The sequence below is a fragment of the Bactrocera neohumeralis genome, unplaced genomic scaffold, assembly GCF_024586455.1.
Source record: "Bactrocera neohumeralis isolate Rockhampton unplaced genomic scaffold, APGP_CSIRO_Bneo_wtdbg2-racon-allhic-juicebox.fasta_v2 cluster11, whole genome shotgun sequence".
In the NCBI taxonomy this organism is placed as follows: domain Eukaryota; kingdom Metazoa; phylum Arthropoda; class Insecta; order Diptera; family Tephritidae; genus Bactrocera; species Bactrocera neohumeralis.
The window spans coordinates 2,926,821-2,944,512 of NW_026089624.1; the positions used below are offsets into that span (position 1 = coordinate 2,926,821).

Consider the following 17,692-nt stretch of genomic DNA (forward strand, 5'->3'; position numbering starts at 1 on the left):
TATAATATTATATATATATTATTATATAATATTACTACTACTATCTGGCAACATGGCGTCGAGTAAACACGTGTGTATAACTTGCTCCAAGATTATAAGGGGAAACTCAGGAAATATTAGCTGCAATAAATTGGTTCCACAAGTGCAGCGACTTGAGTGACGATGGTTTCAAGAAATTGCTGCTGCGTTTCGGAAAACAGGTCGTATTGACTGGCGATGCTCTGGTTGCCACTCAGAGGTTAGTATTATTGAGGCCGTAAATGACAGTGATGAGGACGACAATGATTTGCCGTTATCAACAAGCAAATCGGAGTTGGAGAAAATGTTTGAGAAATATTTAGCACCGTTCAAGAAAACAATTGAAAATATTCAGACCAGCGTTGCAGGGATTCGGCTGGACTTGAACAAGTTGGCAGAGAACAACAGAGCAATCTCGCTGCATTATAAGCAATTGGAAAAGAGGGTCGGCGCTGTTGAGAATAAATTAACATCGTTCGATGCACTTAATGTGGATCCCAACATTATAATATCGGAAATAAATGATCGCAATAAGCGAGGAAGAGAGGTTATTGCTTTGAACGTCCCGGAGTCTGAGAAGCCGGTAGGCTATGATCGACGTCTGGATGATTTGGAGAAGGTTGTCGCATTATTACCACAAGAGATGTCAGAGGTTGGTCCGAAACTCGGTCTCCATAGACTCGGTCGTCCTGTGGTAGGTAAGATTCGTCCGCAATTACTAACTACAGAGTCCGTAGCAGATGCTAGGAGTCTATTGCGTAACAAAACAGCTGGTGTGTCTGGCATCTCATTTAAGGCGAACCTAACTCGAGCTCAGCAAGAGCATCTCAAGAATCTACGTACGGAGCTTGATAATCTAACTAAGGGCGGAGATAACAGCAAGACAATTAGATACATTAATGGGGTGCCGAGGATAGTCGATAAGCAGACTTTTCGTGCGCCAAAAGAAAAGCCTAAAGATTCGTAAGTTACATATATACTATCAAAATACTCGAGGATTAAGAACAAAATTAAAAGAGTTCTTAATCTCATTAGCAGGGCATCAATGTGACTTGATTTGTGTTAGCGAGTCATGTGTTCATGAATCAATTTCAGATAGTGAAGTGGTAGATGATACGTATTTAAAATTTAGGAAAGATAGACACAACCAAACAAGCAATTACACGAGAGGTGGAGGTGTTTTCATTGCGGTGAAGCGTAGTATTAATGCTGAGCTACTGCCAACTAACTGTAGTAGTGTCGAGCAAATTTTCATTAAAGTAAAATGTACTGAGGGCGATCTATTAGTTGGATGTGTGTATCTTCCGCCACTGTCGTCGTTGGATAAGTATGCGAGTCATATGTCAACTATTTCGTATTTGAAGGAAAAATATCCCAACTGTGCATTGATTATCGTTGGCGACTACAATCTCCCCAGTAGCGGTTCTCAAGATGAATGTGCAAATATGGTATACATTGAGATGAGTGTGGCTGTCAACAGTATAATCTAATTCGTAATGTAAATGATCGTACGCTTGACTTATGCTTTAGCAGCGTTGAAGTATGTGTGGACAGTACCGAGGCTTTTATTGATGAAGATAAGCACCACCCGGCTATAAGTATATGTGCTGAGATTAAGGCCAACCTAAAAATGAACGTGGCACCGACTTATGCATTCAAGAAGGCGGACTACGTGGGATTGAATTACTTCTTTTTGAGGAGTAACTGGATTGAACTGTATAAGTTAGTATCACCCGATGAAAAGGTAAACTGGCTATACGAGGGATTAACGATGGAATTGTGCAATTTGTTCCTGTCCATATTAACAGGAAAAGCAATTATCCATGCTTGTTTTCTAGGGAGCTGATAGGGAAAATACAGCAGAAAAAGGATGCGCATGCAACATACAAGAGATTAAAAACCAGTTACGCCTACAATGTTTTTCGTCGGTTGTGGTCGGAATGCAAAAGAATCGGCAAAGGGTGTTACAGCGCATACACGTCCAGGATGGAGGAGCTTGTATGGGTGGATTCGAGTCAGTTTTGGAAATTCGTCAAAAGCAGGAGACGGAACAATATGGATATTCCATCCTCCGTGTCGTGGAAAGATAGCGTAGCTACGACGGGTGGGGAAGTGAGCAGTCTGTTTGCGTCGTTCTTTGGTAGCATCTATGCGAAGAAAGTTAATGATAATGGGGAACCAATGCCCACAGCTCAAGCTGTGGAAACATCGACTAGCTACGATGTGAAATTATCGGAAGTCACCATCCGCTTCGCTGAAGTGTACGAGCAATTGTGCAAACTAGATATAAAGAAGGGAGCCGGACCAGATGGCATACCGAAAATATTACTGAAGAGCTGTGCAGTCGGACTTGCCGAACCAATAACCCACATCTTTAGTAAATCACTGGAGATGGGTATTTTTCCGTCGGCATGGAAACGCTCGTATATTTGTCCAATTCACAAGGCAGGGTCGAGATCTGAGGTGACCAACTACAGGCCAATATGCATACAGCCGGATATGGCAAAGCTGTTTGAGAAACTTGTTTTGCAGCAGGTGAATTTCGCCTTCAAGAATACGATCTCGAGGCTAAAGACTTTACCTGTATGCCGATTACGTACTGAGAGCGTTGGACAAGGGTGAAACAGTTCACACTATCTACACGGACTTCAGCAAAGCCCTCGACATGTTGGATCATGAGCTCTTAATGGAGAGGATGGATCGCTACGGAGTGGCGGGAAATGTATTGAGTTGGTTTAACTCGTACTTGACTGGGAGATTCCTGCAGGTGCGAGTCAATGGCTATGTGTCGTCCGAGTTTAAAAAGTCGTCCGGAGTCCCACAGGGTTCCCATCTGGGGCCAGTGTTGTTTTGCATATTTATCAACGACAGTGGGGACAAAATATCGTCGGAATTTTTACTATATGCTGATGACCTCAAGAATTTCAGGAAGGTAAGCACTGACGATGATATTAATGCATTACAGCAAGACCTTGATAGACTTGAGGAGTGGTGCGACGAAAATAAATAGAGTTTAAATTTAAAAAAGTGCGTGGTGATGTTTTTGTCACGGTCCTTGAGTCGTCGTCCAGCTGTTTACCGTATCGCTGATCATCAGCTAGAAGAAGTCACAGTAGTAAAAGATCTTGGTGTCATGATTGACAATGCACTAAATTTCGCCGGGCACATTGACAAAATTACATCACAGGCATACAGGACACTTGGGTTCATATTTAGATGTGGGGATGACTTCAGGAATACTGATACGTTCGTAAGGCTGTACTCGACCTTGGTGCGTTCAATGTTGGAGTATTGTTCATTGGTTTGGTCTCCTCATACCGACTGTCTCATTGACAAAGTGGAGAGAGTGCAGAAGAAACTCTGTAAATATGTAGCGTATTTCCTGGGACGTAAAGGATGGGTCGGAGGAGGTTCGTGGTCAATTTGGGATTTGTGACCTGATTAGTCGGAGACAATATCAGATCTCTTGTTTGCTTTTAAATCACTAAATGGATTAATCGACTCTCCGGAAATTTTGGAACAATTCGGCCTTGTAGGCTGTATGCCTGGGTTGAGGTCGCACAGACTGTTAAAAACAGTCAACTCTTCGAAAAACTACATGCTGGGTGGAGCAAGAGCAGGGTTGTAAACTTAGTCAATAGATATTATCAAGACATTAATATGTTTGGTTGTACGTATGCGAGTTACGTCTCAAGGGTTAAGGGGTTACTAATGAATCATTAATGTGTAATTTGGGATCAAACCTAGTCAAAATGCACTCTCTTGATGTTAATACGTTAGTATGCGTGGTTGTACTCGTGAGAGTTTGGTTACATGAGCTTAAAATTTAGTAGAATCTTAGTAATGATCTAGTAATGATACACCAAGACATTGATTTGTGCAATGTTCACAATTAAGTCTCGTTTAAATATATAATATTAAACACATATGCCTTCTTCCTTCCTTTTTGTTATACTTATTTGTATATAGCCGATTCGCGTGAGTAATAATAAATAAATAAATAAATGAATATTACTTATTTGTTTATTAAATTAAATAAAGAACATATCCATATGAATGGATAGAGGAATTTTGGGAAACAAGAAATTTCAGCGAATTTCCTTATTATCACAAAGTACCGTTGGAAAGAGGAAGTCCTCCTGATTAAGAAATATATATAGGTACCGCAAACGCTTAGTTTACGAGATATTCGACCTTAAAGTTCAAAAATTGCCAAAATTCGAACATTTCAACAAGCTATTTTACCACATTAAACACGCTTTACTCACACATTTTTCACTTCAAATTAGTTAAATTAAACAATAAACTTTTAAATAAATCCACATTTAACAGCTCTTTTACCGAAGAAATCTTTATTTTAAAAATTACATCTTACACTCGTAGTGAACATCATGTGTGTGCTAAAAATTACGACGAAATGGAGCGCTGCCATGTGATAAAAAGGAAATTTGCTGAAATTCCTTTTTTCCCAAAAAATCCTCTATCCATTCATATGGATATGTTCTTTATTCAATTTAATAAATAAATAAGTAATATATATAGTAACATTATATAATAATACTATATATATTGTCACCTAATATACAAAACAACGTATTATCAAAAATAAATGGAAAGCGCTGACAGATATAATAACCAAAATTTAACGAGTTTATAATGAAAACTCAAATTTTGTTTCAATATCAGTGCAAGATGACCAAAAAATATAACCACTTTATAACGAAACTCAATATATATTTTTTTTATTTTAACGCAGAAAGGAGTTCTACGCGAAAGTACTTCAGTCACATAAATCACATATTACACATATACATATGTAGAAAGTATTTTTTATAGTTAATATAAAAAAAGAATCACGCAAAAAAACAAACAAAGAAAAATTGTTAAAAATCCTACATGTTTATGTTGTGTGTATGTTAAGAACGCTCCGTTAAAAAAACTAAAAAAAATAAAAATTAGTGAAAAATGTATTAAATCATAAGTCAAAAACAATAAGTAAACTCATAAGTATAAATTATTTACTTCTGCCCTTGTTGCACAACAATAATAATATACTCACGTCTATTTAACATTTAATGCGAATACATTAATACTCAACATGCCACCTAAGAAGCAAGTTGATACTAGCGCTTGCGGTAGCTGTTCGGAACCAGTACGAAAAAATGCAAAAGGTCTAAGTTGTGCATTATGTCAGAAATGGTACCACGTTGAATGTCTGAAACTGAGCAATGTAGAATTAAATGTCATTGCTACTAATATCAAAAAACATGATGTACAGTGGAGATGCACCGTATGCACGGAATTTGAGGTTAGTGTTAGAGACATCGATATTGCATCTGACGGGGAGCCCGTTGTTAGCGAAGATGACAGAATTGATAAATTCGAAACAATTCTCAAGAAGCAATTCGAACAATATTCCCAAACATTCAATAACAAATTTGGTAATTTTAAACAAACCATCGGGGAGAGTATCGCTGAACTTAAGAAGGAAGTAAACAAGCTTTCCAAGCAGAGCGTTGCCATTGAAAAAAATTATTCTAACTTGAGTGACAGGATCTCCTCCGTAGAAAACAAGCTCAACTCCTACAGGAATGCATCATCTCCGGAAGACATCATAAGAGAGATGAACGATCGAAAAAGGCGAGAGAGTTATGGCATTGCCGTTGGCATCTCCGAATCTACTAATGCTGCTGGTATTGACAGACTGGAAGCGGACAAAATTTCGCTCTCGGCAGTCTTTCCCCCCGAAATCTCTGCCAAGATACCTCAATTCAAGATTCGAAGAATAGGTCGTCCGGCAACCGGCCGTGCACGTCCCCTGCCCATCGAGACTCGTTCAGCGACCGATGCTAGGGAGATCTTCAAGCTTAACCAACGTGATGGAATGACAGTTACTTTCAAATCTGATCAGACTCCAGCACAGCAGTCTCTTCTCAGTGAGCTACGATCCGAACTCGATACTCGATCAAATACATTCGTGGAGTACCGCAGATAGTGAACAAGAATTTTCGTTCGATCAGTAAGAAAAAGATACCTGAAGACCCTTCAGATTTATTACCAAAACACCAGAGGCCTTCGGACAAAGCTGTCTAAGTTTATGACGGTATCAGCGGCTAGTGGTTATGATCTACTCTGTATCACTGAGTCGTGGTTAAACTCGACAATTAATGATGGCGAGGTGGCTGATAGCACTTATACCATTTTTAGAAGAGATAGAGATCCTATATGCACTGGGCTCGATCGTGGTGGTGGCGTCTTCATCGCCGTCAAACGTCATATCCATGCTAATTTAATTACCACAGATGAAAGAGATTTGGAATTGGTATTCGTAAAAATCAAAGGTACTGTACTTGATATTATTGTTGGATGTGTATACATGCCGCCTCTTACAACACTAGAAACTTATCGTAAACTACTTACAACTCTAAACTATCAGGGGTGTTGTGGAATCTGATAGTTGTCGGAATCAGAATTGAAACCGATCAAAAAAGCAGTAGGTGTCATGAATTCAGACATTATTGGTATGATATTCGAAACAGAATTTGTATCGGTTTTGGGTGTCACGGAAACCAATTTTATCGGTTTTGCTATCAGAAACAAAGCAGGAAGATAGTCAGGGGTGTTGTGGAATCTGATAGTTGTCGGAATCAGAATTGAAACCGATCAAAAAAGCAGTAGGTGTCATGAATTCAGACATTATTGGTATGATATTCGAAACAGAATTTGTATCGGTTTTGGGTGTCACGGAAAACAATTTTATCGGTTTTGCTGTCAGAAACAAAGCAAGAAGATATTCGCACACAGATTTGAAATGTAAGTTTCTTAAATTCATGTTATTTTATTTTTTACGAATTAATTTATTTTTATTTCTATAGAAGAAAACATAAGAGTAAAACACGAAATGTCTTAATTATTGAGTTTTGAAAAAAAAAATGCGGATATTTAAGAAGGAGCCAGCTTTAGAGGCTTAAAAAATCTATTTTCTTTTTTTGGGAGGGAAAGAAATAACTGATTAAAGCGAAATTTCTAGGGTTTATAGTTATATATTTAAACATCATCCGAAAATTGTTTGGATACGAATTCTTTGATATTCTGCCTTAGGGAAGCAATTGTCCAATGCATCTCGCATGTGCATTTGTCGGACGGCGGGCAGTATGGAGGTCGCAATTTCTATCGGAAACAAAAAATTCAAAAGAGATTCATATTTGTTAATAACTTTGTTCAAGTTAAACTACGAAAATTTCAAAAAATAAATGTTAAATTCCAAATAAGTTTAAATTTGAAGAAACAGGTGGTTTTTGACCAAAAAAATTTTACGTATGTATGTTCAAACTTAACTTTTCTTAGCTTTTTTTGTTTAAATATAAGATAATTTAATGTCACAGATAATAAACTTTGCCCCAGTTCCCTACGTTTAGTTTTAAGAAAAGTCGTAAGAATGAAAACCGAGAAATCGCGCGTCAAAGTTTTCGCTTTCTGCCCAAGCGCTCATGTATGTATATATGTACATATCTACCATTGCTCGGTCACTATTTCAAATTTCAAATTCCTATATATAACATTGGGGGTATATTCTTAGATAACTTTTAAAGAGATTTAAGCAAAAAAAAAAAAATCCTCCTTTAAAGAAGATTTACAAAACGTATTAAACGTAACTTAACACCCAAATGCGTCGTTTTTAATTCGCTCTTAAAATCTTCCTTTAATTCAGAACTTATTAAAAACTTTATTTAATAAGATTGCTTTCAAATGTATTAATTTGCAAGTTTTGTCACATTAGTAAACAGCTGGTTCGAATATTGGTTTTGCGTATGTTCGAAAAGACGAAAATCCAGTCAAATTCTGTGACACCATTGATAATCAGAATTCAGAGCCGTAACTAGGGCGTGGCGAAGGTGGCACCCGCCACGGGCGCAACAGTCGCAGAGGCGCAACGTAGGTTGAGCCTACATACGCCTGACGAAATATCGGTTGCTGAGCGTCCGAAAGAGCTACCGTCTGAAACTGGCGCGTCACCCACGGCGGGCGAAACAAGAGACATAGGGCGCGAACGGACCGAAAAAACTGCAGCGCCAGAGCCAGTGCAGTGGGCAGCAATGCGGCAGTACCACACGTGCCAGTGCGAATGTAATCGTCGCGAGGCGCGCACAAAGCAAGGGCACCCGTGGACGTGCTATTCCAGAAATCGGGGGCGCCATGCTATTAGTGCGAGTCTGTCAGTCCTGTTTCTGTGCCCACTGCCGGCCGTGCCGTGTGTTGTGCTATAGGCCAGTCAGCCGCAATCTGTGTTCATCTGTGATCCAGGTGACAAAACGCATGCTTTTTTCAATAACATATGATGCAATGATGTAAAATTGTGCAAATTGTAGATTTTGTTTTCCATAGACAATGAGGACTATCGGAAGGTGCTTTCTGATTTTCGGTATAACTTCCGGTTTAGCCGGAAATTCTATCAATTTTTGTCTTTCAAACGACACATACATGTTTTTTCTTCAGTTTTGGAATAAACATTCATTCCCCTCTAGAATAATATACAATGTGCATAAATTCCAAGAAAATATTATTTGAAAATTGTATCCTAATCTAGCAATTTCAACTACACATCAAGGTTCCTATTTATAATATCCATGGAAACTTGCCATTAGTCGTTTTACGTTATTGTATAGGATAATTAGTTCCTATTCCAAAATCAAGGGAAAAATATGTAGGTGTCATTTGAAAAACAAAAATTGGTAGTATTTCCGGTCAAAGCGCAACTCACTCAGGTCGAGCACAGATGAATAGTGACGGAGAGATTGCAAAATGAAATGAAATGAATTAAAAAATTTTAAAATTTGAAGAAACAAGTGGTTTTTGACCAAAAAAATTGTACGTATGTATGTATGTTCAAACTTAACTTTTCTTAGCTTTTTTTGTTTAAATATAAGATAATTTAATGCCAAGGTAATAAACTTTGCCCCAATTCCATACGTTTAGTTTTAAGAAAAATCGTAAAAATGAAAACCGAGAAATCGTTCGTCAATTTTCGCTTTCTGCCCAAGCTCAAATATGTATATACTTATGTACATATCTACCAGTGCTCGGTCACTATTTCCCTTCTAGCTTCGACAATATTTCAAATTCCCATATATAACATTGGGGGTATATTCTTAGATAATTTTTAAAGAGGTTTAAGCAAAAAAAAAATCCTCCCTTAAAGAAGATTTACAAAACGTATTAAACGTAACTTAACACCCAAATGCGTCTTTTTTAATTCGATAAATGTTATCTCTTAAAATCTTCCTTTAATTCAGAACTTATTAAAAACTTTATTTAATAAGATTGCTTATGTATTAATTTGCAAGTTTTGTCACATTAGTAAACAGCTGGTTCGAATATTGGTTATGCGTATGTTCGAAAAGACGAAAATCCAATCAGATTCTGTGACACCATTGAAAATAAGAATTGGTTTGCAATTCTGACAGCTAAGCAGTTCTGTCTTGGATTCCACAACACCCCTGTATATCAATGTGAAATACAATAACGCAAAGCTAATAATCGTAGGAGACTTCAACTTGTCAAGCAGCACCCCCAGAGCAGATTGAGAAAAATTGGTATACGATGGACTTGCTTTACGCCCTGGACACTATTGAAAGTAAAGTCAATTGATTATACAATACTCTTGAAGTAGGAATATCACAATATGTACCTGTTCACAAAAAATTAATCACTACCTATCCCTGCTGGTTCTCCTATGAACACATAAACAAGATTAAACTCAAAAAATCAGCACACACTCAATACAAGAAAAAGGTAAACCGACACAATTACAACCGTTTTAGTACTCTAAGGAGGGACTGCAAAAGACTCAGTGCGGAATGTTAAAGTAATTACGTATACAAAGTTGAGAACATGGTCCAGTCTGACACCAACGCTTGATATACCATCCTCAATGCCCTGGATGGACCAAATAGCTGACACCGGCCCGGGTATTAGCAATGTTTTTGCCTCATATTTACATTTTCCACACATACTAACGGCAATCAGCTCGTTGATGCTAACTCAAATGGATCGTCAGGCAACGTTCAGTTTAGAGGTCGAATACAATGATGTTCTCCAGCAGCTACTCAAATTAAATCCAAATAAAGGTGCTGGACCCGATGGCATACCAAACGTTTTCTTAAAAAACTGCGCCATCGAGCTTTGTGAGCCCCTCACTCATATTTTTAACTACTCTCTTCAAGCAGGTCGTTTCCCTAGTGCCTGGAAACTGTCTTATGTGAGTCCAATACACAAAAGTGGCCTAAGATCTGAAGTAACTAATTACAGGCCCATCTGCGTCCAATCAGCATTAGCCAAGCTCTTCGAAAAGTTGGTTCTGCCTCAACTATCTCTAACATTCAAGGATATCATCACTACAAAACAACATGGATTCGTGGGTGGCAGATCAACCGTGTCAAATCATTACCTGTATGTCAACTATGTATATACTCAACGCACTGAATGAAGGACAAAAGGTACATTCAATCTACACCGATTTTAGTAAAGCTTTTGACCGAGTCGACCATATGATACTCGTCTCAAAAGTCAATAAATATGGCGTCAATGGCACCGCACTGGATTGGCTTAACTCATATTTAACTGATAGGTTCCTACAAGTCAGGGTTGACGGACATCTAACTAGAGAATATGAGCTCACATCTGGAGTTTCTCAGGGATCGCATTTAGGACCACTACTCTTTAATATTTTTATCAATGACATTGTAAACAATATACAGTCTGAATGTCTGCTATGATTTGAAAATCTTCAGAATTATTTCTAATGATTCCGATGTCACACAACTACAACAAGATATCGACTGCCTAACAACCTGCTGCCTTAAAAATAATCTCGATCTCAACGCGAAAAAGTGCGCTGTCGTATCCTTCTCACGCTCTCATAACAACATTGTCACCAACTACAAACTCAACAACGAGTATCTACAGGAATTAACCGAAATCAAGGATCTAGGAATTATTATAGACACCAAACTCACATTTGCAAGGCATATTGACAAAATAACTGTGCAATCTTTTAAAGTGCTTGGACTCATCATCAGAACAGGAAGGGATTCCAACAACCCGAATTCTCTGGTCACTCTATACCGTTCACTTGTACTGCCAATACTAGAGTATGGCTGTGTAATCTGGTCAGCATATACTGATACACTCATCAACAGAGTTGAGAGAATACAAAACAAATTCTGCAAGACATTGTTGTTCCATCAATCGTTAAGGATGCAGGGACTCTCCACCGAGGACATCCGCTCCCGTTTCAGACTCAACAGCTTAACCTCGCGTCGGAAGGTTTCTGATGCGGCATTTTTCTACAAAATTGTCAACAGTCTGATTGATTCCTCAGAAGCACTCAGCAGTTTTGAGCTTGCTCCTACTAGCCTCTCGCTCAGGCATAACAGACTGTTTAAAACAACGAAGGCTCAACGAAACTACGTATACCACGGACCAAATAATAGGATTGCTAATCTCGTAAATTCATTACACGCAGACATTGATTTTTATGGAGGGACATATCAAGCTTTCATCTCGCAAACCAAAAATTTACTGGTTATCTACCACAAACACTTTACTTATGTACATTCAACCGATTGTGTATATATTGGGTCTTGCGGTATTTTTATTGATTTTTTTTTTTTTTATTGAAATTGAAATGAATTTTTGATGACTCATGCCCAGCTCTTGACCGATGCTACGGCTGCTACTATGCCGGTCTCTTTCGACCAATTCAGCGATTTTATCGCAATTTTCGACGACAGGCCTTCCGGAGCGTGGCGCATCTTCGACCACCTCTACACCAGAACGAAAACGTTGAAACCATCGTTTTGCGGTGGAAATGGAAACTGTATCTGGTCCAAAAACTGCACAAATTTTATTGGCGGCTTGAGATGCATTTTTGTCTTTATCGTAGTAGTACTGTAAAATATGCCGTATTTTCTCTTTATTTTGCTCCATGTTTGCGACGCTATAACTCACGAACGACTTAAAAGAAACGACAATCAATCAAACACGTGTTAGCGCGTGAAATGAGCTTTCCAAAAAGGTATAGCATGCCACGATGCGACGAATAAAACTAAAACGACGCGCTTTTAGCGCCAACTAGAGAAAATACCGCAAGACTTTTTTGACAACCGATTATAACACTTTCCACATTCTTATCTCTATATCATTTTGTATATTTTTACTAACTATTCGATGTATAAAGCCGATTGGGGTATGGTTTATTAAATATATAAATAAATGTTTACTGTTTATGTTGTGGCAAGGCTCGTTTTCCTCATAATTGTAAACAATCTCACCTTTTCAACGATGAGTGTGCTACGCGATTTTTAAATTAATAAATTTAGGTCAAATATAGAAAAATAAAAATGAACTTATTTCAATGTTTAGAGTGTATATTTTTTTTATACAAAGTAAAAAATGTGAAAAAATTTTGTGAAACATAGAGAAATAACATGTTTTCTTAGTGCAAATTTTTGAACTTTTAATCGTGAATATTTAAAAAAATATTAGTAATTTTTACATTATTTTTGGATATTTCCTCTGGAGAAGCTCCCCTATCCGCACATACCCCATTTATACGGAAGTTCGGTTTTTTACCCCTCCGCTAAAGTAATCGGAATCGTGCACAGCGCTCCATTTCGTCGTAATTTTTAGCACACACATGATGTTCACTACGAGTGTAAAATGTAATTTTTAAAATCAAGATTTTTTACGGTAAAAAAACTGTTAAAAGTGTAAAATGTGGATTTATTTATAAGTTTATAATTTAATTAAATTAATTTGAGGTGAAAAATGTGAGTGAAGTGTTTAATGTGCCAAATAGCTTGTTGAAATGTTCCAATTTTGGGAATTTTTGAACTTTAAGGTCGAATATCTCGTAAACTAAGCGTTTGCGGTACCTATAACCCTTTTTATTTTTCAAGCCAAAGAAATCGGAACTGTGCCTATAATCCTATATATTTATTGGGTCGGCTTTAGTATACCATCCCACGATTTCAGCGTTTTAAGCAAACATCTAAAATATTAATAAAAAATAAATATGTAGAAATATTGTAGTGAATTGTAAGTGTATAAAAGTGCATAATACGGAAGAAAAACTAACCATAAGTCGAGAAATTGCAAAATCAAATTTACAAAATTTTCAACTTTAAATGCAAATATCTCGAAAACTATAAGTTTGCGGCGGCAATAATTACATCTATTCTTAATCTGGAGCATCAGCACTATCCAACCATACCACTTTTAACCCTGAAATCGTGGGATGGTATACTAAAGTTTCCCCTGTTAGAATGCAACCTTTTTGTTATTGTGTGAACAAAAATAATTGAACACAAGTTAAATGCTGAATAAAATTTATTTTTGCATTATTTAATATAAAATAAATGGTTAGAAACGATTTAGTGAAGTTTTAGTGGATATAAAAGTTAAAAATATACATAACTATAAAATTTATTATAAATGGCAGAAACACGCATTTTAATTAGTTGAATTTTTGTACTTTAAAAGCAAATAATTTAAAAACCATAAATTAGCGGCAACTATATGTATGTGTATATTTTCTTGATCTGGAAGACCTCCTCTATCCGTACATACCCATTTTAACCCCGAAATCGGGGGATGCTATTCACAAATTTACCCATAAAAACTATATAAAGCACTAACATATAAATCTATATACGTACTAGTTACTTTTCACCGCAAATAACACTTAAAGAAACTATTGGTACTATAGAATGGACAACAATCGAATTGACCAGGTGTTATTTATACAAATAAATATTTAAAAATATCGTATCTCAACAGCGTTTCTAACTTAAATGAGTACTACCTAATTTATTCACTAAAGTAAATGCAGACACGAAGATTCACTCCACTAATTTATTGTACACAAAAAATTCAAATAACTATAATCTTTTTTCTACTTACCATGCGTTGGCACGATATACGCATTACAGAGGCAAGTTTTATAAGTGTACGATTACATGAAGCAACTTTAGTTGCTAATTCTCGGGCGATTCTCTTTTGCTGTCGCCCATTACCTTCACACGAGCAACTTGTGTTGCGCAACTCTGCTCGAGTTTTTTTCTCATTCTCTTTCACTTTACTTTAACCCATTGTCTACTCTTTACTTTAACCCATTGTCGTTTCTTTTTCCTTATAGGTATTTGGGCCACTCTATCACATATATTAATCAGCTCTGTCAATTAAGAAATACATTTTATTTATTAAAACAAAGATATATCACCCTTTTTACTATCGTCTGAATCAATTTGTATGGCTTCCTCCATACATTTCACAATATCTTTAATTAATTCGATTTTTTCGTCATACTCCATTTTCTAAAATATTTATATTATATTATGTATATTTGTATACATATTTGCAAATTACTTACCTAAAGATGAAATTAAATTTTTTAAATATATTCAAAATATTAATTTCAAAAAAATATACGCAAATGCAACTATGTACTACGAAAGAAAGAACACGAATGCCGAAAAACGTCGCAGCGAACTGCTACGAATAAGAGCACAAAGCGAGTTGCTGAACACTGGAAACTCGGCGCGATTCCCCTCTCCTCGTCGCCCCCTCGCCTATAAACCAAGAGTTGCCGCAACAAAAGTTGCTTCGTGTGATAAGACTCTAAGTTGCATCCGGATCCACAGCTATAATTATTACCTTTCAACTAACGCAATTAACAATAGCCAATGCCAACATCCCTGATAGACGGGTACCTGTTAGCAAACGTGTAAGCGACTTATTATTGTTCACTTTTGCATTCGTTAAAATATTTGTTACTTTTGTTCAGAGAACATTTAATGTTCAATGGTTATCTCGCTCTAACCAATGGCAAATGTTCTAACAGAATACACACATTTGTTAGCAAATCTCTTCACGGGTAATCAATTCTTGTGTTAGCGTATAGCTTACCTAGGTGTTATGGATAACAAAAAGTATTTGTTACGCGAATATCTGTTAGTGTTATTATTTTCGTTATCCGTTTGTTACCTATAACATATAAACATGTTAGTAGGAATAAGCAGTAAAAAGATTATTTGTTACCCATTTGTTACTTCTAGCAAATTCAATTCTTTTAATTAAAATTCAGTTTTTTTTATTATTTCGCTTTATTTAATAATAAAATCAAAATAATCAAATATTTACTTAAACTAATAGCGAGCTCCACGTAATGCTCGTCCTCCAAGTCACCGGTGATACGGCTAATAGAATGGTGCGTCTTTGTTATACGCATCCAAATGCTCCAAATGATTTCTGTAATATTTAAAATTTTAATTACACACACGACATTCAATTCACAATTCTTACCTTTTTCTCCTTGTTAAGCTTTTTCGTTTACTCTATATAAAAGAAATTAATAACATATACATATATACATATGTATAAGAAATTAATTATAAAGTATCAAATTATGAAATAACGAACTTACCTCTTTAAAATCCAAAATAAACTGGGCTTTTGTTTTCTTCTTCTTGTAAAACTGGACATTCGTCTCTCCTATTCTAGCAAGTTAATAATACAATAGGGGTATTCGCTTGCTCTTGCAAAGCCCTTGCACGGTGCAAGAAATGCACATATTTCCTCTTGCTGCACCGGCACTACAACAAACACACGCAGAAAATTATTTGCAATGGCCGTAAAATATGTCAGACCAAAACCCATGTATATTTGCGTGCAATGTCACGCAAAAATATAATTGCAACCCTGCTTTAGCTACCATTTTACATAAAGAGTATATTACGTCGTCAAATTGTTGGGGAAGGTAAGTTTTAAATAGATTTTATAATTTCTATTTAAATTATAAAGATTTGCATAATAGTCATTCACAATAAATTGACCGAATCAGCCGTTCATATATCACTAGATTCTGCAATGGGTGCTCTCGTGCCCTTGTATATTTCGGTATAGTATTTTTGCAATCTGCAATCTTGCAAGAGCAAGCAAATACCCCTAATATATTTAGAATGTCAATAATTTTTCTCTATCTTACTTACGTATTCTCACATTCAATTGAAAATTCCAGAAAATGTAACAGTGATAGTGAACAGCTGAAAATGTTTCAATGTGTTTGTGCAATCTGTTACCTCCGTCTTGCAGGGATATTGTTCTTGTTCTCACATTTATTGCCAATGAGGATAACAAAATTTGTATGTGGCTATTTCTAACCATGACAAAATTGTTTTGGATATGGCGTCAGGTAGTATGTTGCAAGCTTTTGTATTTGGTCGAGAAAAGTTTTTGAGGGGAATGGAAAAAGTAGAAAATCAACTTGGACCAGGTATCTTTGAAATATAAGATTTAAAGGTTCAACACATAAATATTTCAATGAAATAAATAAATATGTGTATTAGAGCGGGTTGATTTACGAGGAGCCCAAAACACTTGCTACATTTTAGAAGGCATACCCCGAACTCGGGGTCCACCTCCTTCTTTAAGAATATATTAATTACATTTTCGTGTTTTCGCTGGAATTTATAATTTTAGTAACTTTTATTATTATAACACTTTCTATAAGTATATATTATTTAATTATAATTCAAATTTTACGGAGAATCAATGGCCACTTTTATGATCGATCCAACAATTTGGCATTTTCTCGTTACCTTCTATCACCGTCATTATCCAACAACTAGCGCCACTATATTTCCATATTATTACAACCGTAATGCAACGGTGCTGGACTCTTTCTGTATACCCTGAAAGGCAGAGGTAACAGATTGCGCAAACACATTGGATCATTTCCAGCTCTTTAGCAACATAGTAAGTAAGAGACATAAAAGCTATATCAATTACATAGTGTAATATCAAATCGTAAAATAGGAAAGACGAATGAACAATTTTTCAAGAAGGATAAAACTGTAAAAGTGCAATCGCATTTGCCGCTATCTTTTAATTCGCTGAACTATGTCAATGCCGTCGTGTATCTCGTACAGCTCATCGTTCCATCGAAGTCGATATTCGCCGTAGCCAGTGCGCAAAGGACCATAAATCTTTCGCAGATCCTTTCTCTCGAAAACTCGCAACATCGACTCATCAGTTGTTGTCATCGTCCAAGCCTCTGCACCATATAGCAGGACGGGAATTATGAGCGACTTATAGAGTTTGGCTTTTGTTCGTCGAGAGAGGACTTTACTTCTCAATTTCCTACTCAGTTCTAAGTAGCCCCTGTTGGCAAGAGTTATCCTGCTTTGGATTTCCAGCCTGATGTTATTGTAGCTGTTAATGCTTATTGCTAAATATAAGAATCTAACTACAACTTCGAAGTTATGACTGTCAACAGTGACGTGGGAGCCAAGTCGCGAGTGCGACGACTGTTTGTTTGATAACAGGAGTAATTTCGTCTGGCCCTCGTTCACTGCCAGACCCATTTGTTTTGCTTGTTTTTGTCCAGTCTGGAGAAAGCAGGACTAACGGCGCGGGTGTTAAGGCCGATGATATCAATATCATAAACTCATATAAAAGATTGCACCTGCTCGATTAAGTTCTGCAGCTCGAATTATTTTCTCCAGCAGCAGATTGAAGAAGTCGCATGATAGGGAGTCGCCTCGGCTGAAACCTCGTTTGGTATCGAACGGCTCGCAGAGGTCCTTACCGATCCTGACGGAGCTTTTGGTGTTGC

General features: G+C 36.8%; 1 protein-coding gene across 7 annotated transcripts in view; it reads right to left on the bottom strand.

The window, feature by feature from the left end:
• LOC126765675 (uncharacterized) overlaps positions 1 to 17,692 on the bottom strand; it is a 784,771-nt gene that overhangs the window by 512,115 nt on the left and 254,964 nt on the right. For 2 of the 7 annotated variants that reach the window (XM_050483363.1, XM_050483361.1), the window contains exon 1: positions 13,737 to 13,943. The exons of 1 other annotated variant lie outside the window; for it this stretch is intronic. The gene's annotated coding sequence lies outside the window, so the exon portion shown is untranslated. Of the gene's footprint in view, positions 1 to 12,574; positions 12,726 to 13,647; positions 13,967 to 17,692 lie in introns of those variants that run through there. 4 more of the 7 variants (XM_050483359.1, XM_050483360.1, XM_050483358.1 and 1 more) reach the window with 4 other exon arrangements.